The sequence below is a fragment of the Monodelphis domestica genome, chromosome 1 (assembly GCF_027887165.1).
Source record: "Monodelphis domestica isolate mMonDom1 chromosome 1, mMonDom1.pri, whole genome shotgun sequence".
Taxonomy (NCBI): domain Eukaryota; kingdom Metazoa; phylum Chordata; class Mammalia; order Didelphimorphia; family Didelphidae; genus Monodelphis; species Monodelphis domestica.
In genome coordinates this window covers 83430034-83454308 of record NC_077227.1, presented here as the reverse complement: position 1 = coordinate 83454308, position 24275 = coordinate 83430034, and the positions used below count along the sequence as shown (strand labels likewise).

The following is a 24275-nucleotide window of genomic DNA, read 5'->3' as shown; positions in this document are numbered from 1 at the left end:
TATGAAAGTCTCTGTATTTTACTGTATTTTGCTGATTGTTTTAAGATTTAATTTTGTTGTTTTAAGTTCATATATTAATGTATTTGATACTGTTGTGTTATACTGAATCATTTTAATCTACTGTGTTTTAACTATTAGATATGTTCTGTTACCTTTCCCCTATGGTTACTGAACAAAATATTGTAAAATATTGTAAAAACCCATAAACAGGTTTTTTTTTTCATTTTTCCTTTGTTAATTGTCACATAGATGGATGGACTCAACCTGGCTAACAACCTTTAGAGAATTTAATAAGCTAAGAATTTAATGGTGATTCTAAGGGGTCTTCAGAAATAATTTTAATTAACTAAGGGTTTCTGAATGGATGAGATTTTTTAATATTTATATTTTAAAGAATGCTGCATAAAAGGTAGAGAAACGAAGAAATATCCCTACCAAGGTGTTTCTATGAATCAGGAAGCTGAAAAAACAAGCTCCTGAAAAAACTCTTCAGTTTAATTTACTTCCACCAGAACAATCTATATTTCTTGGTGATGTTCTAGACCCAAAGATGTTTTACTTGGTTTAAAAATATATTTGCCAAGGTTGAAAGATTTGCTATGTCTGTAAAAATTGTGACAAATATCCATCAGTTCATAGGTTTTTTTATGTCATACAGCAACATATATGAAATATGATTGTGGGTTTGTTTTCTATTATAATTAAGTGGGCTATTGTGATTTTGGGGACATTGATACTTTTTGAATGTGCATTACATGCTGTACTACTATTCTTTAGAAAAAAACTGTTACTTTTGTGAAAATCATTTGCTTGCATTCAGAATGAATCATGGCCAGGTTTGAAGAGGAAATGGATCTCATTTTTTTTTGGTGAGAAACCTTTCTGTTCTACCTTTCCATAGCTGACACAGAGTGTCAATGATTGTAAGTTATGTATTTTTTATTTTTAAAACATTTTTATTGTTTTTGCTTGCATGTGCAATATGCTATTTCAGTTTTATTTTTTCTTTCCTTTTTGTATTTGAAGCACATGTCACAAGTATTGAGATTTTCTTTAACTTTTTTGATTTTGCAGCAATATAAGTTTAAAATATATTTGCTATAATGTCAATGCATACCCAAAAAGCTTGAGACTATAAAAATGATGCCACTGATTGTTTAAAAAAAATTATGAGACTTTGCTTAATGATTCTGTCTGATTCCAGGACAAGAGAATACAAAAAGAGATATTTCACAATGCCAAAGAAGCACAAAGCTAAACTGCATAGTGTCAATCGAGCACAAGGTCAAAGAGACCAACCAATCCCAATGGGACTGATGAAAATTGTGAGCCAAGAGAAAAGGATTTGAACTTGTTTGGGATTCTAGGTTGCGGCTGTTTAACACGTGTTAAAGGCAGGTCTTTCTTGTCCCACATTCTACCAACTATCTCAAATTTGGCTCCTACCTGGTTCCTATAATCTAATCTCTTTTCTGTCTTTCATGGTGTGGCAAACTTTCTATAGTCCTGGCTACTGATTGGGTAAATGCATAATTTCTTCAATCACTTTAATTGGGCCCTGATTCAAGGACCTGCTATAGGTTTATTTTCCTTTACTTAGAAATTTTTACACATAAGACTTTGATAATCTATATTTCATCCACAAATTATTTTCTCTTTTATTTGGGATATTTTTTGATGTTTTTGATTTCTCTTGCCAATTGATTCATATACCTCATAACTCAGCCATGCATTCCTAAGTGATCCCTGGGTTTTTCAACACCCTCTCCAGGGGGAAAATGTATAATAATTATTATTATTCTAAATTGCAAAGTTTAAATTCTTTTTTAGAGCAATTTTAGGATAAGAAAAAAACTACCTCTCCAAATCCAGAAAATGAACTCTTCGGAGAAGGCACTATAAAGATGCCTCCACAGACCACACCAGTTGCACCAGGAGATCCAGAGTGAACTTTGGGATGTGGTGATGTGAACTGTGTGAGGTTGAATGCATTTGTTTTATATGCATATTCTTATGCCAAAGGGGATTTCCCCCTAACTGGTTTTTTGTCAATGTGCCTAGCAATCATTGGTTTTGTTCTCTTTTCCTTTTATCCCCAAATTATTGTAATTTCAAAATTGGTTATGTTTACAAGATCCATTGGTGAGACCAGTCTTCCATGGATCTTAAGGGGAATGTATAATTGAAAATCTGTTACCCTAAAAAAGAACTACATTTCCCCAGAGTCCACTGACTTCCTGTCATTACGTACTTCCTGTAGATATGGGATATTAGGTGAGGACAAGGAAGGTCCCATCTCTTTACTTCCTGCCCTGAGCTTGATGGTGGTAAGGCGGGTATTTGAACTGACTGATCAGCCATGGGCACATGGTCTTTATTTTGTATCTTCTTTAATCCTCGATTTCTAATGATCATTTAATAAATCCCTTAAAATATATTTTTTATTACTGAGATTTTAATTTTTATAGCTAAGTGTATCTGAATGAAGTTAACCCCCTAGAAACACTTTCTATCCAGAAAACTACTTTAGGACATAAATAGTCTGATGCCTAAGTTCGCTGTCAAGAGGTTTGTTCATTCACCAAAATGACAAGAGTTCTGCTGAGAAATCTTGGTGTTGAATGGGACATACAAATTAATAGATCACTAGAAAGTGCTCTCATACCTAGTTATAACAAGACGTAGATAGGAAGCACAGAAGACAATTTCCTGCCATCATTCCTTGGCAATAGGTAAGTTCATTGGACTCCCTGATGACCTAGTAGAAATAAATGGTGCTTGCTTCCTGAGCAAGAGAGAGCTTGTCATGCAAAGACTACTTGACCCAGTCTGTTCAGATTGAGATGAGTAAATATTTTATACTTGATATGATATATCAATTTATAAATATGTATTTATATTTGAACTATTGTAACGTTCAAATAACAGAAAAGCATTGAACCCAGAAACAACATTTTTATGCAGTATTGGAGCTATGCATACTTCTAAGGTATAGCTATCATAACAACATTACTAAGATGATCCAATCAGTAACTAGACTAACTTATGATGGCCCACATGAAACTGGATAAATGATCACACAAAGGGACATATGATAATCCTCATGTTTGTCCACAGAATGCATGCCTTCCACAAAATTAGAGGCAGCTAGGCTATGCAGAGGATGAAACACTGGACTTAAGAGTGAAAAATGGCTTTTTCTCTCTCTCGCACTCTCAGCTTCTTCTGGTCTCTTAGTACAGATGGCAATGGAAAGATGGCCAAGCCTAAGAATCACACCTCCCACAAACAATCATGAAATGGCATCAAGAAACCTAGGTTACAGCAACGTGAGTCTCTAAAAGGGGTTGACAACATGTTTCTGAGAAACATGCATTTTGCCACAAAAGACAACACAAAGTGGCTAAAGATACAGGCTAACAATGCCAAAACCATTGAGGCCCAAGCAGAAGCCATCCAGGCCCTGAGCACCAGAGCCTCCAAGGCCAAGCTCCTCCAGTCTAAGATGTCCAAGGTCAAAGCCTGGCATGAAAGCCCCAAGAAATGCCCAGGTCCCAGGATTATGAAGCCCAACTAAGATGGACAGAACCACTGAAACCAAGGCAGCCAAGCCCATTATTCACCAAGTCTGACACTGAGATCACAAAGTCTGATTCCAAGGCTGTCAAATCCAATCCCACGGCAGTCAAGTCTGAAGCCAAAATCACCAAGTCAGATCCCAAGGTCACCATGTCTAATTCTAAAGTCATAAAGTCCAATGATTCCAAGGCTCTTAAACCCAGTATATTCCAAGGCTGCTAAGCCTACTAACCCCTCAAGCCTACTCAGTCCACTGACCCTAAGGCAATCAAACCTAAGGATGCTGGGGCTAAAGGCCACTAGTCCCAAGCCTTCAAAATAGATGTTTCAGGACAAAAGAATTTGTTTAAACCCTATACCACAATACCACAATCATTTTTTTTCCCATAAGCTAGGGATTATTCACTATTTTGTTTATTTTAGTGGTGAGTCATAAGAAAAAAAGGTCTGAGTTTGAATCTTGTTGCAAACAAGGAGGCAGTATTACCACTAGAGGGTGGTAAGGTAATATTCAAGACTTGGTGCCAGCCAAAGATAACTTCTTGAGTACTTTTAAAATCTCTAAATTGATATTTCTTGTTTACTAGCTGTGATTAGACTAATTTATGATGGCCCACATGAAATGGATAAAGGGCTACTGGATAAAAGACCATATAATAATCCTAATGATTGCCATTAGGATGAATGCAAGTACCCTCTTTCTGTTTCATCTATAAAATGAGAGATCTGGACTTGATGACCTCTAGGGTCCCTTCTATTTCTAAAATTATCATCTTATGAATTATATTCATTCATCAAGGTATTGTTAATTACTATATGTTTAAGTATGCTTATATTTTATTACTATTTTCTTCTTATGAATATATGCTTTTATGCTAATATTAAACATATAATATAAATGCATTGATTTGTTAACTATGCTTAGTTTAAGTGGAATTGACAGTGCCTGGCAACTTATTAACTGTGGTAAAGAATGTGAAGGGTCAAAGATAATGGGCTACTAGTTTATACATCTGAGTTACTGAAAGAAGAGTGGTTCCTCAAAAGAAATAAGGAATTTAGGAAGTGAAGGTTTAGGGAGAAAGATAGTCATTGGAGTTCCATTTTGGAATGCTCCATTTGAAGCCTATTGGACATTTAAGTAGAAATGTACAGCTCATAGTTGAATAAGTGAGATTGGGGCTCTTGGGAAAAGATTAAAGACAAGTTAGATAAATGTGGGAGTCATCTGCAGAGAAGATAGTTGAACACATAGGAGATAAGGAGATTCCTCAGAGACAGAGAAGAAATAAAGAAATATGATGAGAACTATAAGAGTACAGCTTTGTGGAAGCCAATGGAAGATATAGTTAGCAAGAAGGAAAGGGAAATATTGTCAATGTCAAGACAGAAGAAATAAAATTAGGCATATAATGTCAAGACAGAAGAAATAAAATTAGGCATTGGATTGAATGACAAGGAATTCACTAGAAACCATAATAGAACACCAGATCAATTGGTTTCTTACTAAAGCTCTTGTATCTTATACTTATAAAGTTTATTTCTGATATAAGACTTTACATTCATCTCCATAAAATTTTACCTTATTAGTTTCAATTCAAAATCTAGTCAATAAAGTTTTGAATCATGACTGTAAAGTGATATTCATCTCAGCTTTATGTCATATGTGAAACCTAGTAAGTCACAAGTTTAAATCTAATAATAATACCTACGCTTTAGCTATGCTTTCATTCAGGTCAGTGATAAAAATGTTAAACAGTAAAGGACTAAGGAAAAATCTCTGGGATATTCCAGTAGAAAACTCTCTTTGATGTGGCATGGACCCGATAATGATTACTATTTGGAACTAGTCATAAAAATCATTGGCAAATCCTCCTAAGTGTGCTATTACCTAGTTTACTTTTCTCTATCTTATCCACAAGGGTAGCATAAGAGACTTTATTAAATGTTTTGCTAAAATTTAGGCAAGCTCTAACTATATTATCCTTGGCCCTACCAGGCCCTACCAACTAGTAACCCTTGAAAAAAGTAAATAACATTGATCTAACATGACACATTCTTTTCTTTTTTTAACCCTTAAATTTCATTTTAGAATCAATACTGTATAAGGGGGTTAAGTGACTTGCTCAGGGTGACACAACTAAGAAGAATCTGAGGTCAGATTTGGACCAAGACCTCCCATCTCTAGACCTGGCTCTCAATTCACTGAACTACTTCCTTGCCCCAGAAATGACCCATTCTTGATAAAGGTGGGCTAGATCTCTGTTGGAACTCAAGTTCATTAGTTAAAGTTCCTTCCACCTCTATATCTATCTTATAATTCTTTAAATATTCTATTTTCTTCCCTTTCTCTAAAAATCAGGCAGCTGATACACTGTGGCACAATCAAATATAATGGACTTCTCTACTAGCAGCAATGCAATGATCCAGGACATTTCTGAAGGACTTAAGAAAAAGAACGCTATGCATATTCAGATGAAGAACTGTGGGAATAGAAACAGAAGAAAAACAACTTCTTGATCACATGTGTTGATGGGGACAGGATTAGGGATATAGACTCTAAATGATCACCCTAGTGCAAATATCAATAATATGGAAATAGGTCTTGATCAATGATGCATGTAAAACCCAGTGGAATTGCAAGTCAGCTATAGGAGGAGGGTGAAAAGAGGGGAGGGAAAGAACATGAATCTTGTAACCAATATTCTAAATTAACTAATTAAATAAAAATTTCCAAAAATCTAAAAATAAATAAATAAATAGAAGTCGAGCAGTTTGCCCTCCAGAGCTATGGTACTTCTCTCATACTCCTTAAATTTTAAGTTAAATTTTAATAGCAGAAATTATATCTCCTAATTCATTACCCTGGCATTGTAGTTCATCTTGGTCTAGTGACTTGAATTTAACAAAGGCAGATGTAATTGGTCTCATTACTACCTTACTTTCCTTTGGTTTCAATTCCCTATTAGCCATTTTTGCTCAGGCATTTCCAGTCCAAAGATCATTCCCTTTGTCAGAGAAAACAGAAGCAGAATACAATTTAAGTAGTCCTGCCTTCTCACTATCATCTAGTATCCTTGTTGTACCTATTCAAAGCAGTGGCCTTATCCCTTCTTGGAATATCCCTCCCCCCAATATAGCTTGAGGGGGGGAAATCCTTTTTGTTTTCCTCCACAAAAACATTACTCTAATGCTTTGTCATGGTATGAAAGTGACACTGGGCTCCCAAGACTATGCCAGCAGGTACAAACTCTAATGGGAGCTACCATGCTTGAAAAGTGTTAATTACTAGTCTTAACAAGAGACCTGTTTGCTTTCCAAAGACCAGAAATTTTGTTTTATTTTACATCCCCAACACTTAATACAGTGCCTGGAACATAATGAGCTTATTAATAAATAAGCTGATTGATAACTGATCAAGATAAGGTAAGCATGAATGGACTTATCATCATCACTAAACCAGAGAGTAAATGAAGTATTATTTGGCCAAGGCAACACATGAAACAAAATAAAATGTTAAGTGTCTTTTGGATCTTTATCTTTCTACAATGACAGCATTAGAGAGTCAGAAATGAGACAGAAGGTCAGAAGAACTATAAAGCTCAAAGACTCTCTATAAACATCAGTCTAACTGTTGGTACTCTAAATATCCAAGGACCAATGAGTTGTAATTCTAGCCTAGTAACTGATATAATTCTGGAAGAAATAAATCATATTAACATGGACATTCTCTCTATAAATGAAACCAAAAAATACAAATATGCTTCAGTTAAATGGAAGGTCTTCAATATGAACATAGCTGCCAGAAACTATAGTTTTAATTTATTTTTTTGCTTGTTTAAAGGCAGCCAAGAAACATTTGTTTCATGGACAATTGGTCTTTTCACACAGCGCTACTTTGAACATAAGTGAAAAGGTGTGGGGGTGGGGGGGAGGAAAAGAAAATGATCTTTGTCTCCAATGAATAATGTTTGGAAATGACCAAATAAAATAATGTTAAAAAAAGAAAGGCAATGAGAAAAAAGAATATAATGGTTGGTAATAAGTGAAGTTTATATGTCAAAGTTAGTTGCAAAGGCTAGGGATGTAAAGAAATCATATGGAAATGTGACAAGATGCTCCAGATCAAATCAACCCTTAATTCAATATTTTATTACTTCAATTCATAGCTGAGCTCAGGGCAGGCCTCCAATAAATGTTAGAAATCATGACTTAAGATCTACAAACAGAAAAAGCCAAAGGCTAATGAGCTATACAAAAACCTACATGTATGTAAAAAAATACTTTTTTCACAAAAAGAGTAAGATAAGAAGGTATTTGACATTATATAAAGTAAAAGTAATGACTTCCTGGACAAGTAAAACTGATTCCTCTGTCAGAGTCATTTCTAAGATACCTGTCTACTTACATTAAAACTATAAACTTGTTAGGATATAGGTCAAAATTAAAGACAAATTAGAATAATAAAAAAAATATGGCAGGCAAACTGCTCTTATTTGACCTATTCAAACAAGCTATTGATATAAAAAAGTGATAAGGGGATTAAAAAAAACAGATATCAACATGAATATTCACCATTAGTTACAAAAATCTAACTGACAAAAAGCAGTTGTCACAATGAAGCCAAAAGAGACTAAAACTCATCTCATCCAACACCCATCTTTTTGTCAACCAGACAGATATGGCATCTTATGGCAATATTGGTTTACAATATAAACTCATTTGTAAAGTTGTGAGGAAGATAACAGAATATTAAAAGTGATATCACCTAATAAAAAGGATAAGAGGTAATAGAGGAAAAAATGAGCCTACAGGAAGCCTGGCTCTATATTCAATTAAACCAGATCATTCCAAGAGCACTTAAGGATAAAACAGGAAAGAACAAAAGAGAAAAAAACAAGAATATCTGTCAAGATTTTTGCAAAGTACAACATTGTACCATTGTCCTTTAACATCACAATCCCTGAAGCATTGCATAAATTTGTCTAGTGATCATCTTATTACTAATATTAAATCCATAATAATACAGATAGACATTTACTTGCTAGAAGTATGTTATCATCATGGAAAGCATCCTGTGCAAAGTCCAGATGGGAGAGGTTTTCCCTATAAATTATTAGGTCCTCCAAATATTCCTTTTTTTTCAGATGATTCTGTGGCTGGTTGCATCAATCCCTAAAATATTAAAAAAGACTCCTAAATAAGATCTATAAATATCCATATAGAAAACAAACATATTCTGATAAATTTTTATTTTATCCAAATTGTGAAGTAGTGGTATGGACTGCCCATAAAAGCTGGTCATCAATACATAAAACTTACATAGACACAGACAGGCAACAAATTGAATGAAAAGAGAACAGTTTGCACTGCATTTGGAAAATTGTACAGTAGCTTCAATTATTCTAAGCTTCTCTACAATACAAAAATCCATCTTTTTAATACCAATATTATTCCAGCAAAATAATATGGTTGCAAATCATGTAACACCACAATCTCTGAGAAATTAAAATTATGAGGTACCAAAAGGCAATGAAGAACATGTGGTGCATGAAAACAGTCTACCATATTACTAATGGTAGTTTATTAGTTTTAATTATTAATTAATTAATTAATAGTAATTACTAATTACTAACTAGACCCATAAAAGATATCATCAAAGAGATGTGTGACCAAAGAAGGAGGGCTGGTTATGGAATGAGAGTATGATATATATCTGATTTTAAAAACTATATGCTATACTGTTATAACTGGTACATAATAATAGGAGACCTAGACAAAGTCTTTGGCACATTGAGTAGATACACCAGGAAGAATTTATTTATTTATTTTAATTAAACCCTCACCTTCTGTATTAGAACCAATAATCAATACTGTGTTTTGGTTCTAAGGCAGAAGAGCAATAAGGGCTAGGCAATGGGGTCAAGTGACTTGCTCAGGGTCACCCAGGTAGGAAGTGCCTGAGGCCAGATTTGAACCTAGGACCTCCCATCTCTAGGACTGGCTCTCAATCCACTGAGCTACCTAGCTGCCCCCCCCCCCATGAAGAATTTATTAAAAGAAAATGGGAGTCAAGAGTACTTAACCTATAGAAGAGAATATTTGGAGAGTAGCAAGGAGGGATTAGTACCATCTTCAAAAATGTGAAAAAACTGCCCACCTGGCTCACCCTTCTTTAGGCAGCCCAGTCTAGTCACTCTCAGAAATTCTTCTACCATATCCCAGTTCTTCATCCTGAAGTTAAGTACAGTCTGAGAATCCTCCCAGTGGAAATAACCTGTGAATCAGCAGCCTCTCTTTCTGATTGGATGGCTTCTTCCTAGACCCCCATTTAGAAAAGGGCACCATTCTTCTCCAGGCTCTATTCCAGAACTTCATCTACCATGCATCTGAACTGAACAGGAGTACCTTTGTTTCCCCTTTACTTCTCTCTCCTTTTCCACTTCCTTATGTAATATCTTTCCCATTAGAATATAAACTTCTTGAAAACAAGTACTATTTTTCTTTCTGCTTGCAACTGTATTCCCAGAGTTGGCACAGAGTGTGGTGCATAGTAAACAATAAATGCTAGTTGACTGACTGGTCAGGGGGGATATCTTTTTAATAACTTAGAATTGTCTCTTAAATGTGTGACTAGGAAGATGTAATAGATACAGTACTGGATCTACAGAGAACCCTCAGGAATGGGAGTCAACTAAGCTGCCTAAAGAAAGGTGAACCAGGCAGACAGTCTGAAGATGGAAGAAGTAAAAGTTTCTATGCTAATCAACAATAAGGTTATACATCTAAGTGGCTGCTGTACCTCTAACCTGGTCAAGATAGGGATGCCCAGTCAGAAGGGGAAAGATAAAGGGAAAAGAAAAGGGGAAAAGAAAGGGAAAAGGCAAGGCCAATCAAAAGGTCAAGGAAAATTACCCCCAAAGCCTAATGTTTGGAATAAAAATAGAAAAAAATCCAGTGGTTACCTGTTGGAAAAAAAAATCCCGAATTTGTCACTCTCAGAAATATCATAGCCAAAAGTAAAAGTTTTCAGGTCTAAGAAAAAAAATTGCAATTAGCCAGAAGAAAAATGTCAATTATTATGGAACCACAGTTAAGATAACTTAAGACTTGTAGCAACTACTTTAAAAGAAAGAAAATCTTAGAATATGATATACCAATGAGAAAACCAGAGTTTGGTAGAATCTCTGAAACACAAAAGGAGACACTTGACCCTTAGGTAATAAAAATAAATGAGAAAGAAGTTTAAAAACTGAATAGAAGTTTAGAAAAGTTAAATATCCTAGGCATCTTGTGATCTGTTCAATCTTCTCATACCTGATTCCTCTCCACTTAGTGAAATTGATCTCTATTTGATATTCCTAAAATAAGACATGCTCTCTCTCTCTCATCTTTACCTCTTGACTTTCCTGGCTTCCTTGAAAACTCAACTAAAGTCCCAATTTCTTCAACAACTTTCTCCCCTTGTCTTAGTGCCTTCCTAATGTAATTTTCTATAATTTATCATGTGTGTATAAATATATGTTGTTCGCATGTTGTCTCCTACTGAACTGCGAACTCTTTGAGAGAAGGAACTATGGGATTTTTTTAAAGGGAATGGCGGTCCTTTCTTTGCATTTCTAGTACTTAACACAATACTTGACACATAATTAGGTGTTCAATAAATATTTGTTAACTTCTCTTGACTTAACTCTTTAAACATCTCCACCAACAAAATAGAGAAGCAAAAAAACCATAAATTGGCTATGCAGCTAAATAAAAGTCTAGAAAAACAACAAATTTAAAAATCTCCAAATAACATAAAAATATAAATACTGTTAAAAATAACTAAAAATTGAATAAAACAATTTTTTTCTAAAAATAAATTATTAAATAATTACATCAAAGGACAGGAAAATCACATTATAAATATTAGAAACAAAAAAGGAAAAATCCCAACAGATGAAGAATAAAGGATACTATTAGAAGCTATCTTGTCTAGTTATGTTAGCTTAAAAAATTAATATTTACAAAAATATAAAATTCTCAAATTAATGTAATAATAAAGGCTTTACTCAAACCAACATTGGGGAGGAAGAATGAGTGAATAAACCATAAATGAATTTCCAAAAGAAAAAAACGGTATTAGATAGATTTTTTTTCTTTTTTTTTTAAACTTTGCCTTCGATCTTGGAATCAATACTACATATTGGTTCCAAGGCAAAAGAGCTGCAAAGGCTTAATTGACTTGCCCAGGGTCACACTAGATAAGATTTTCTTTTTTTTTTTTTTAAATAAACCCTTACCTTCCTTCTTGGAATCAATACTGTGTATCAGTTCCGAGGCAGAAGAGTGGTAAAGGCTAGGCAATGGGGGTTAAGTGACTTGCCCAGGGCCACACAGCTGGGAAGTGTCTGAGGTCAGATTTGAACCTAGGACGTCCCATCTCTGGGCCTGGCTCTCAATTCTTTGAGCTACCCAGCTGCCTTCACTAGATAGATTTTCAAGAGAATTATATCCAATTTTCAAAGGACAATTAATTCTACTACTATATGTTGTTGAAAGAGTCATTCTACCAATTTCTTTCATAAAACAAAAATAGTCTTAATACCTAAATTAGAATGAGAGAAAGTAGAGAAAGAAAACTACAAAATAACATCACTGATGAATATTAATGGAAAAATGCTGATTTAAGTATTGTCAAAGAAGCTACAGCAACATATTCAAAAAATTATTCACTATATTCAGGTCAGACTAATTCTAGCAGAACAGGGTTGGTTTAATATTAGGAAAACTATAATATATTATATGTATAATATACAACAATATTAATCATATAATCAGTGCTATTATTATATTTTATAATATAATATAATGGTATAACATAATAACATTAAAATTAACAGAAACGATATAATATAAGCACCATAATTCATAATAATAATAACATTTCAATATAGGCAGAGAGGGCTTTTGACAAAATTCAACACTCAAATATGAGAAAATACAGGAATAAACAAATCTTTGTTAAATAAGCAGATAAAATCTACAGAAGAACAATAAATAGCACTATCTGCAACAGGGAAATAATAAAGCTCTTTACAGTAATATCAAGGTTAAAGCAAAGATGTTCATTGTCACCAATGTTATTCCATATAATTATTTTTAAAAGAACTACAAACCAAAAAAAGAAATTCAAAACATAAATAAAGGCAAAGAGGAAATAAAATTATCACTAAATGCAGGCGATGTTATGGCTTACTTAGAGCACCCCAGAGATACAATTAAAATCTAATTGAAACAATAACTCCAATAAAGAGGCAGTAAATAAAATAAACCACCAAAATATATCTTTTCTTTTTATTAATAACAAAAACCAGTAGAAAGAGATTAAAAAATAAAACTTATTCAGATAACTTTAGCATGTATAACATCTGGGAGACTAATTATCCTGTAAGACTACATCTGTTTGGTACTCATAAATCATTAGTATACTCTGCCCCACTAAATGGACCCTCTGGCTAGAAGGCAGGACCATGAGCTTCAGGGTCTCTATTCAAGAAAGGAATTCAGCACATTCTTCTCCCCATTTCTCACCAGCCTCATTACTTTTTGGACTCTTCTGGATTTCTCCATCTTCTGCACTTCTCCCCCATGCCTAATACTTCTGCTTCCTTCCCCTACTATTTGACATTTCAGCTTCCTTTTGTGTGTTGTCTTCCTTCATTAGATTGTAAGTTCTTTGAGGGCAGGGTCTGCCTCTTTTTTTTTAAACATATATGTGTATCCCCTTTGCTTAGAACTGTGCAGGCACACAGAAGGTACTTAAATGTTTACTGATTGGTTAAAAAAAGAAATTCTATTCAAAATAACTACAGTATGTATAATAAATGTACAAGTGTTCTTATCAAGATTTACTCAACTCAAACACTTCCCAGCTATGTGACCCTGGGCAAGTTATTTAACCCCCATTGCCTAGCCCTTACCACTCTTCTGCCTTGGAACCAGTTCCAAGACTGAAGGTAAGGGTTAAAAAAAAAAAGATTTGCTCAAGACATAAATATTACTACAAAATATTTCTTATAGAGATAAGACTTAAATAATTAGAGAGAATAAATTGCTCAAGGTTAGGCTTTACCAATGGAATAAATATGACAATAATATCTAAAAAATATTACAGACATGATGCAATATTATGCAAACTACAAATGGGTAATTTGTATAAATCTAGACAAAATAATAACAAAATCACCCGGAGGAACAAGTGGTAAAGAATTGAAAGGGAAATAATGAAAAACGTAGGAATGAAGGGAGTCTAATAGTACAAGATCTCAAATTATATTATAAAGCAGTAATCATCAAAATTAATCAATACCTATCCAAAAATAGAAAAGTTAAATGATGGAACATATTAGCTGCTCAAGACCCAGAAGTTAATGACTATAGTAATGATGGTGTTTCATAAACTTAAGACATCAACTATAGGACTAAAGGTCTCTATTCAATAAATACTGCCAGGAAAACTAGGAAAGCAGTCTGGCAGAAATTCAAATTTGACCCACATTTTATGCCATGTACTTCAGTAGAGTACAAATATATAGATTATCAAAAGATCTTAAAATCGTATTTAAAAAATTAGGCAACAAAGGAAGAAAATAAAAATACTTTTCAAGACTTTGAAGGAAATTCTTCTAAACAAGAGATAGTGTTTATTCTAAAAAAAAATAAAATGGTCAAATTTAATTAAATAAAAATGAAAAGCTTGTGCACAAGCAAAATAAATAAAACTAAAATCAGAAGGAAAACAATTGGGGAAGAAATTTTCAGATTCTCAGGAAACAAATTATGTCCCTACAAACTTATATAAACCCAAGAGAAAAAGAGGGTTCTATTAAGGAAATGACTTTGTATTAGAAAAGTTAGAAAGTCAACACATTTTTTTAAAGAAGCACAAAAGAAGAGCTATTAAAAATTAGAGGAGAAATAAACCAAAAGCCAAAATGTTTAAAGTGATAAACAAAACTAAAAGTTTGGTTCTGTAAAAAACTACAAAATTCAAGAGCCCAAGTGAAATCACAACAAAACCAAAAAGAAATAAGAATGATCAGAACCTGATTTGTAGTTATATGATAACAAAGTTAAGGACACTAAAGAAATAAAGGAGTACCTTCAAAAATATAAAATACTCAAAACAAGAAAAATCAATAGAGACTTTAAATAATCAAATCTCAGAAAAGGAAACAAAGTTAGTTATAAAGGAAGTATACCCAAAGAGGATGGGAGGAAATGTCCTGGTCCTGTTGAATTCCATCAAAATATTAAAGAACAATTATTAGCAATATTACACAGGTTATTGTCAAAGACTAAGAAACAAAAACAAAGCTCTTTTTGAGAGACTTAAAAGACAAAACTAAAAAGAACTATAAACTTATATCATCAATTAATATCAATTAAATAAAATCTTGGCACACTACAGCAATTCAACACTTAGCTATATCATTATGATCAAGTTGGATTTATACCAGGTACGCAAATATAATAATGGTTCAAAATTAAAAACAGTATAATTAATAATATTAAAAATAAAGACTTCCAAATTGCATGATAATCTTGATATAGAAAAAGCCTTTGACAAAGTACAACATTCATTTTTAAACAAAACAGAGTATATGCTTACATAGAGGGATTATTTTTGATATCATTGATCTATGTAAAACTAAAAACAAGTATCGTATCACATACAATTGGTATATACCAGAAGCCTTCCCAAAAAAATAAGGGAGTAGAGTAAGGATATGTACTCTTGGTTGTTCTAGAAATGTCAGCAATAAGACAAGAGAAGAGATTAAAAGTATAAAGACAGGCAAGGATGAAAATAAAACTTTTTGCTAGTGACATGGTGTTTATACAGAAAATCAGGAAAAATGCAGACTGAGATAATCGATAGTTTCAGGAAATTTGCAGGCTACAAAATACATCAACAAAAACTGAAAGCTTTATGATAATAATAAATTTCTATATAATAGCAAATTCCAAGAATCAATAACAGAAAGGGAAATCCCATTCCAAAAACTACAAAAATGCATAAACTATTCAGTCACTTAACTACCTAATCTACCAAAACACACAGAATATTTGCATAGTTCAATCCCAAAATGCTTCTTAAAAAAAATAAAGGACCACTTAAACAGTTCAAAGAATATTCAGTGTTCATTGGTGAATCATGCCAATGATAAAAAATGACAATACAACTAAAATTAACTTACATATTTAATTTTATACTAAACTGTTTATAGAATTCTTTAGAAAAATCAACAAAGTGATAACATTCATATAAAGAAATTAAAAAACCCTAGAATATCAAAGGAAATAATGAAAAAGCGGGAATAGCACTTTTAGACTTTAAACTATTAAAAAAGCAATCATAAAATCATTTGGTATTAGTGTTTCTTTTTTAAAAAGAGAACAATAGGTTAGACAATGGAGAATCAGAAACAATAAAATTCAATAACTCAGTGTTTGATAAACCAGAAATCATAAATCAATCCAAAAAGAATTCCCTATTTGATAACTTGTAGGAAAGCTGGCAAGTAGTCTGGCAGAATTTAGGGTTAGAACTACATTTTACATCATGTTACATAGTAATTACAAAATGGATCTTATAACATTTTTTTAAAAGAAGCAGAGATTATGTCTTTAACAGCTATGAATAGGTAGGAAATGTATGCTTAATCAAACATAGGACAAAAGATGGATAATTTAATTATAAGGAATTTTAAAAGCTTCTGCACAAATAAAATTAATATGTCAAGAATAATAAGGAAAGCAATCAAATACAGGAAAAAATCTGCATATCAAAATTACTAGATAAGGATTTCAATCCAAGTACTAGATATAGACTGCTGCAAATCATTGATCATATGAAAGAATGTTCTAAATCACTAATAAGAGAAATGCAAATCAAAACCTGAGATTTCACCTCATATCTTTCAGACTAGCAAATATAACAAAAGATGGGGATAGTCAATGTTGGAGGGGTGGTGGAAAATTAAATATGCTAGTACATTATCAGTGGAGCTATAAATTAGCACAGCCATTCAAGAAAGCAATTTAAAATTATAAAAGTTTTTACCCTTTGACCCAGAGATTCCTCTGTTGGCTTATATCCCAAGAAGAGCATTAATACAAAATAAGCACATATACCCCGAAATATTTATAGCAGCATATTTTTATGATGGCAAAAAAACGGAAACAAAATATTGGTTGAGGAATGGCTAAACCAAAATGGTATGTAAATGTTATACTACTATGCTATAAGTGATGAATATTATATATACAAAGAAGCAAGGAAACATTTAAGTGATATGATGCAGAGTCAAGTAAGCAGAGCTGAAAAGACAATAAAATACAATAATCACAACAATGTATCTGAAAAGAGCAACCACAAAATAATAAAAAAGTGAATTTTGCCAAAGTGTGTAAAAAAATACATGGCTCCAAAGAATAGAAATGAGAAGAATCATTTGTCCAAGCCCACTCATTTGCAGAAATGGAAGGTACAGGGGTGTGGTACATTAGATGTATTTTCAGACTTTTTGATATATTTATTGATTCTGCTGATTTTTTGGACCTCTTCTGCTTTTTTCTTTTAAAAAATTATTTATTATATGGCATAGCGTTCTGTGTGGGGAAGAGGAAGGAAAGGATAATGGAGAAATTCTATTGATATAAAAATTGATATCAATGAACATTTATTTATTTATTTATTTTGTAAGCCCTTACCTTCTGTCTTAGAATCAATACTATATATTGGTTCCAAGGCAAAAGAGTAGTAAGAACTGGGCAATGGGGGTTAAGTGACTTGCCCAGGGTCACACAGGTAGGTAGTATCTGAGGCCACATTTGAATCCAGGACCTCCTGTCTCTAGGCCTGATTTACAATCCACTGAGCCACTTAGCTGCCCCTAATATTTATTTTTTTAAGTCACATCAAAGTCCTTTGATAAACTGCTAAAGGATATGAAAGTCATTCTTAGCACCAAGATCTAGGTTCACACCCCATTTTGTAACTTTGGACAAGTAATTTCATCTCTCAGGGCTCTAGGTAATGGCCCAATTACAGAAGCTGGGCATGGTGGCCCAAATCTGTAGTACCTGCTGTTGGGGGAACTGAGGCTGGTGGATCACTTGAACTCAGGAATTCAGTAGGGACAAAATCAATTAGATATATGTATCAAGTCCGGCACCAAAATGGTGAGCTTCCAGGAGTTGAGGACCACTAGACTGCTAAAGGGGAGGACAAACTGACTCAAGTCAGAACTGAGCAGGTCAAAGCTTCTATAAGGCTCAGAGTAAGATCAGCCTGGGTGAGTATGGAAGTATTTATTTAAAAATAAAGAAGACTAAAGCCAAGGACCTACATTGGTAGGAGGAGTTTCTTTATTTAGGCATTCTTTATATGAATTAATTCACAGGTATAATTCCTATCACTACTATTCAAGATATAAATAAAAACTATTTACAAATATGTAAAAAAACACAATCTAATAAAGGTATAGAAGAGTCATTCTCTGCAGTAGACAAGTGATTAAGGTTATATGCAAACCACAACTATAAGATTATCACAGTTCCGAGATTGACGAAGATGACAAAAGAAGACAACGTCAACACTGGAATTGTTGCGGGGAGACAGGAATACTAATATACTGCTTGTATAATTGTTTATTGGTTATTTGATCATTTTGAAAAACAATAAGGTTAAAAAATGAAGACAGATTGAGACACAAAGTACTGAACAGGTTCATTTTATTAGCAAAGAACAAATTTACCAATAAATAAGTTCTTAGCTTCCTCAACAAAGCAAAGAACATGAGTTGAGGACTGGGTACCTTTTTATAGGTTTGAGGGAAATGTAGAATGACGAACAGGATGTCATAAGCACGGAACAAGTTATGTTTGGTTAAAAGAGCTAGACATCATGAATGACAAAATCAGGGCTTGGATATAAAGCTGAGGTTTGGGAAGTAGTACTGAGAGGCTAGTAACAACCTCCTCCTTCCCTCCTGTGACTACGAATATTCCTTGTTTGGATCCACTTGTTAGGTTAGAGATAATGGAGCAGACTGCTTTGGATAACAAACCAGACATCCTTGAAGGGTAGTTTGATGGCGTAAAGATACTAGATTCTCTGGTATCTACCTCCATTCTTCAAGGGCAGCAGATTTCTTCAACACAGGAATAGAACAGTAATTAAGAAGAGAACTGGTTTTCTAAACTTAACTCATTACAGGCTAACTAAATTCTGAACTAAATTCAGTGACAAAGAACCATGACTTGGGCAGTTATAGGATAAAATAATTTAACTGTTAATAACTAAAATAAGATGAATTAAAAGATGATATAGAATCAATTGAATTATTTCATCACAAAAATGTACTTATCCTTTGATATATGCTATTATTAGTGATATAAACATGAAGGGGTCAAGGATACAGGAAAAGGACCTAAATGTATAAACAAATGAAAACTTTCAACAGCTGTAAGAAAAAAATGCTATGAAATGTAAATATGTAAAAATAATTATAGCAGCACTTTTTTGTTGAGGGAAAGACCTAGAACTACTATAGGTGATCACTAATTAGAAAATAGCTGAATAAATTGAAGCAGATGAATATGATAGCATTTTATCAGGCTTCAAGAAGGGATGAATGTGACAGATTCAGAAAAATATAGAAAGGTTGATGAAATGATGCAGAGTGAAATGGACAGAGCTAGGAAAACCACTTGCAAAATGACAAAAGTATTAACATGAGGGGAAGCAACTTCTCTCAGAAAAGATCTCAGAGCTCTAACCAGAACAGTGACTAATCCTGACTTCAAAAGACTAATGATTCAACATATTTCCCAATTTGTGGCAGAGTAGTAATGGTCTAGAAGTAGAAAATGGGAGGTGCATTTTCAGAGACAGCCAATGTGTTCATTTATTTTGCTTGATTTTATATATATATATGTATCTGTATAAAATCAAGCAAAAATGTGTCTAAATATATACACAGATTATAAGAGAAGACTTCTACTTCAGGGAGAGAAAATGATTTAGTAGAAAGAGGGGAAGAATTTTCAATAAAACAATTTTTAAATATTCTAAAGAAAAGTAAAGTGACACAGCAATTAACTACACAGATGTGTGTATGTATATCTATGTATACTATAACATGTAACGTTAATTTATAAAAAAGCAAATTGTAACTGTAGTAAAAGTTTCTTAATCATAGTTCCTGTTCGTTATATCTTGAAATGTTTGCTTTTGTTAATGATTAGGTTCCCAATTAAAAAAAATTATAGAATTAAATTTTTTTAATGACACACTAATGCACTGGTGGGGCTGTAAAGTAGGCTGACCAGTATGGAAAGCAACATAAAATTATGCTAAGTATCTAAAGAGATTCCACTAGTAGACATATTCTCCAAAGAGATCAAAGACAAAGAGAAAAATCTCACATATACTTTTTGTTGTTATATCTTTTGTAATACTGAAGAACTAGAAACAAAGATGTCCCTCGATTACGGAACAATTAATAAATTGCCATACATGTTATTGTTGTTCAGTTGTTTTCAGTCACGTTCAACTGTTTGTGACCCATTTGGGATTTTCCTGGTAAAGATACTGGATTGATATGCCATTTCCTACACCAGCTCATTTACAGATGAGCAGGCTGAGGAGCTATGTGACTTGCCCAGGGTCACATAGCTAATAAGCGTCTGAGGCCAGATTTGAACTCATGTCTTCTTGATTCCAGGTCTGACACTCTATCCACTGAACCACCTCGCTGCCTTGCTATACATACACAACAGAATATTATTGCACTGTAAGAAATTATCAACATAAGAAACATAGGAATGTTTAGGAAAATTGTATAATGTAAAGTACACAAAACTAGGCAAACAGTACCTACAATGACCACAAAATAATCCAAACTGAATGCTGTATAACTATAATAACCAATGAGAATGCACTTTCTTCCCCCCTTCTTGGCAAAGGGAAGTCACTATGACGATATGAAACATCACATATACTGACATGAATGATATGTTGGTTTGTTCTCCTCTTTTTTTCCCCATCTGCTCTATTTTTTGTTTAAGAGATGGCTCTCAAAGTGGGAAAGGAAGGGATATCTTGGAACATAAATCTGATATAAAAGCAAAAGATATCAATAAAGAGACAAGGATGCTGAATGCAAATCTTCATCTCTGGTCCTAGACTTCCTAATTTGGGATAAGACTAAATTATTTTTAAAACCATTATTCCTATTGACTTCATTTTGCATTAGAAAAACTATAATGGGTTGCATATTTTAACATACAGATTCTATATGCTTGTTATTCTATGATGAGGGATTTATGAACTCAGTACACAGAGATCTAAATTTATGTCTTGAAATCAGCTCCCCGGCACATTTATGAATAGAACTGAACTAGTTTGGGTTTTTACCTCATAGAGGTTGGGTAAATTTATCTCTTCCTCAAAATATTCCTTGAACAAATTTGACATTGCCTACTCCATAATGTTCCTTCTTTTGCAAACTATTTTAGCACTGGATGCTACTCTTCGGCCAACCAATCTTAGGAAATTCTCTTCACTAGACTCTGGGGATAAGAATCTTCTAGAGACTACAAAAATGACACAGCTCACAAAATAGTACTGAAAGCTTCTTACATGAGCCATCATTAGCCCTAGGAGAATGAGGTCATTACAGGAATCTGTAGAGTTCGCTGAAGATAGTGAGAATAAATATCCTAAATAAATGAGAATCCTTTTGGAAGTCCTGGAACCAGTTTATTCAAGATTTTTAAGTCTTTCAATAAGCAGACCACGGAGGGTAGATAGTATCTAAAGCTAATGTGAAAGGGCGATGCCATCCTGACATGTCTCCTTGAAATCTCAAACTGGCTTCAAGTTCTAGGGGTGGCTTGGAATCAAGAGACATAGAATAATAACTCTCAGGTTTATATATCTACTCCTAACTTCTTGCCTACAAAGCAAGAAAGACTATGGAAAGCATGGTGAACTATAAATCAGAAGACTTACATTTGAATCCTTCCCCTGATAATTATTATATGTCTCCGGGAGTAACACTTAACTGAATGAACTTAAGATGTTTGTTTGTTTTTTTAAACCAAATACTTGTACAACCTTCCTCACACTTTGGGACCTGAAAGTACTAGGTACAAATGGGTTGTTATTACCAATCTCTGGGCCTTTACAACTAACTGTCTATTGGAAACTTTGCTTCTTGGATCACCTACCACTGCTTCACACACAGAGTATCTAAAACTGCATCCATCTTCATCCTAAAACAGTCCATTATTTTTCCTTCCCAAACCCATGACCATCGTCTAATTCACTTAGGACTTTTATCATTTCATACTGGAACAACTATTACAACCTAACAAGTCTCACCTTCCTTCTTTCTCTTCCCTCTACCCTCTTATAGCTGCCAGATGAATCTTCCTGAAACAATGTTGTTGTGGTTTATCATGCCATTCCTCTAATCAAAAACCTTCAAAGTTCTCTATTAACCTAGAAGATTTAGCTTTCACCATCCTTCACAATCTTGTCCCAACCTACCTTTTCACCCAAATCTTTCACTATTATACAATGCAAATACTTCATTCTATCTCAACTGATTTATGTACTATCCTCAAATCCAGTAGATGCCTCCAGGTTCCCACCACAGATGTTCTTTCTTTCTCCTCTCCATCATGGTCCAGGTCAAGTCCCACCAGTTCCACTGAGCCTTTCATTGATGGTTAATTTGGTCTCTAATTGTCTTCCCCTCTTCTTCTGACCTCAGCTCTTAGCTATACTATTCATTTGGTACGGAGTCATCTAGAGCCTACTTCTATTACTGCACATTTCATGTGTCTGTCCTTTCTTCCTAACAAGTATGCAAGCTCATGAGTAGGGCAGGAATTATTTTCATACTTTTATACTGCATTTCTTTCAGATCCTGGCAGGTGCTCTGTAAATGTTGACTGATTAAAGGCCTGACAGGCTAAGGCTCTTATAACAATAACAGCTGACATTTAGGTCATTCCTTAAAATTTACAAGACTCTATACTTACATTATCCCATTTGGTCCTCAAAATAACCCCGAGAAGAATGAGTACCAACCACTAAACCCATTTTACAGATGAACAGATTGTCTCAAAGAGGCAGAGTAAATTTGTGGGGTGGGAATAAGGGATTAAAAATCAGATTTCTCCTCACTTCACATTAAGTATTTATTCTGCTATCCTACCCAGACTCTCAAATTCCCCTTTCCTGACTTCCTATTTCTTTCAATGGCATCATCACTGTTCCCATCATGAAGCTTGGATCCTCAGAGTCATCTTTGATATTTTCCTTTCCTTCATCCCCACATTTAGTCATTTTCTCCCATTTGATGTTCCTGAAATATTAATTCTGCTGAAAGCTTACTACCAAGTTTGGAATATGCCAACTATATCAGCACTCCTTAGCTGAATCTAGAATATATGACCGTCACTACATGGGTTGTGTACAATACTTTCTTTAGACTTTTTAAAATATATTCTTTGGGAAAGATTTCAAGTGACTTGTAATCAGTCACTTAGAAGTGACTCATGTCATGTCCAGACATTCCTGAGCCCATCATAGCAGAACTAGGTTAGCTCCATATTCCCAGCATGTATAACTTTAGTCCTAAAGCTGGGAATACTTAACACGTTTTCAATTAAGCAATTTAAAATGAAGAATAAATTCTTAATAGACTTTTTATGACTATGATTATGCCTACTCACATGATATAGACCTAATTTAGAACCCCATATTCTATCATTTCTACATAAACATAATCAGAAAACTATTCTGATTTTTTTATTTGGGAGGATCCAAATTTTATTTATTAAGATTTCTCCATTTTCAAAGTCAAAGAATAATTGTTGTATTAATTTAACCTAAGTTTTGTTTTAAAATCCAGCCAACCACAAAAGCACCTAAGGTGACAACAGGTTTTGAAATTCAGGCTAATCTCAGTACCACACCTGTTCCAAATTCAGGAATTATTTCCATTTCTTCTGTGAACTCTAAGAAGTGATTTTTGGGGGGATGCCCATACTGACAAAAAGTTGTTTGATAATAAAAAACTTTTTTTAAAAGATAAAAATTCTCAAGGACTTTTGTAGGCAGTATAGACAGCCTTAAGATGAACATTTTTTTTTAATGTTAAACATTTTATGAGAGAGGTCACTGATTTTAAAATTTTTTCCCTAAAATTACTGCATGGCATGTACATTAGCAAAAACAGATTATTTTTTATTTTTTTATTTTATATATATATAAATATATATATTTATAGGTATAAATATATATATTTTTAATATAGCTGAGCGATCAACAGAATCACACCCATGACTTTAAAATGTGTGAACAAAGAAATTCGAAGATGTAGAAAATTCATCAGCCTAAATCACAAGGGTAGATGGAATTTATACTCTCCCACTTAATCAACACATTGGGATCAAAAGACACTTTAAAAGAGAATTTACATATCTTCCACACGGCTGATAAAGCTGACCAGAAGACTGCCTTACACTGTGTGAGAGTGCATATTCACTAAAGACTACTATGAAATTAAAATATAAATCATGGAGATTAAACAGAATATTCACTTTCCTTCTCTAGTGTGGGCAAGTTC

The 24275-nt window shown here is 33.6% G+C and overlaps 1 protein-coding gene across 10 annotated transcripts in view; it reads right to left on the bottom strand.

Annotated features, from left to right (window-relative positions):
- Window positions 1-24275, bottom strand: part of CPEB3 (cytoplasmic polyadenylation element binding protein 3) — a 226383-nt gene that overhangs the window by 200726 nt on the left and 1382 nt on the right. Inside the window, exons 2-3 of one of the 10 annotated variants that reach the window (XM_016422700.2) lie at window positions 10545-10614; window positions 8621-8754 (exon numbers count right to left, since the gene is read on the bottom strand). The exons of 8 other annotated variants lie outside the window; for them this stretch is intronic. The gene's annotated coding sequence lies outside the window, so the exon portion shown is untranslated. The remainder of the gene's footprint in view (window positions 1-8620; window positions 8755-10544; window positions 10615-24275) is intronic. One more of the 10 variants, XM_016422704.2, reaches the window with a different exon arrangement.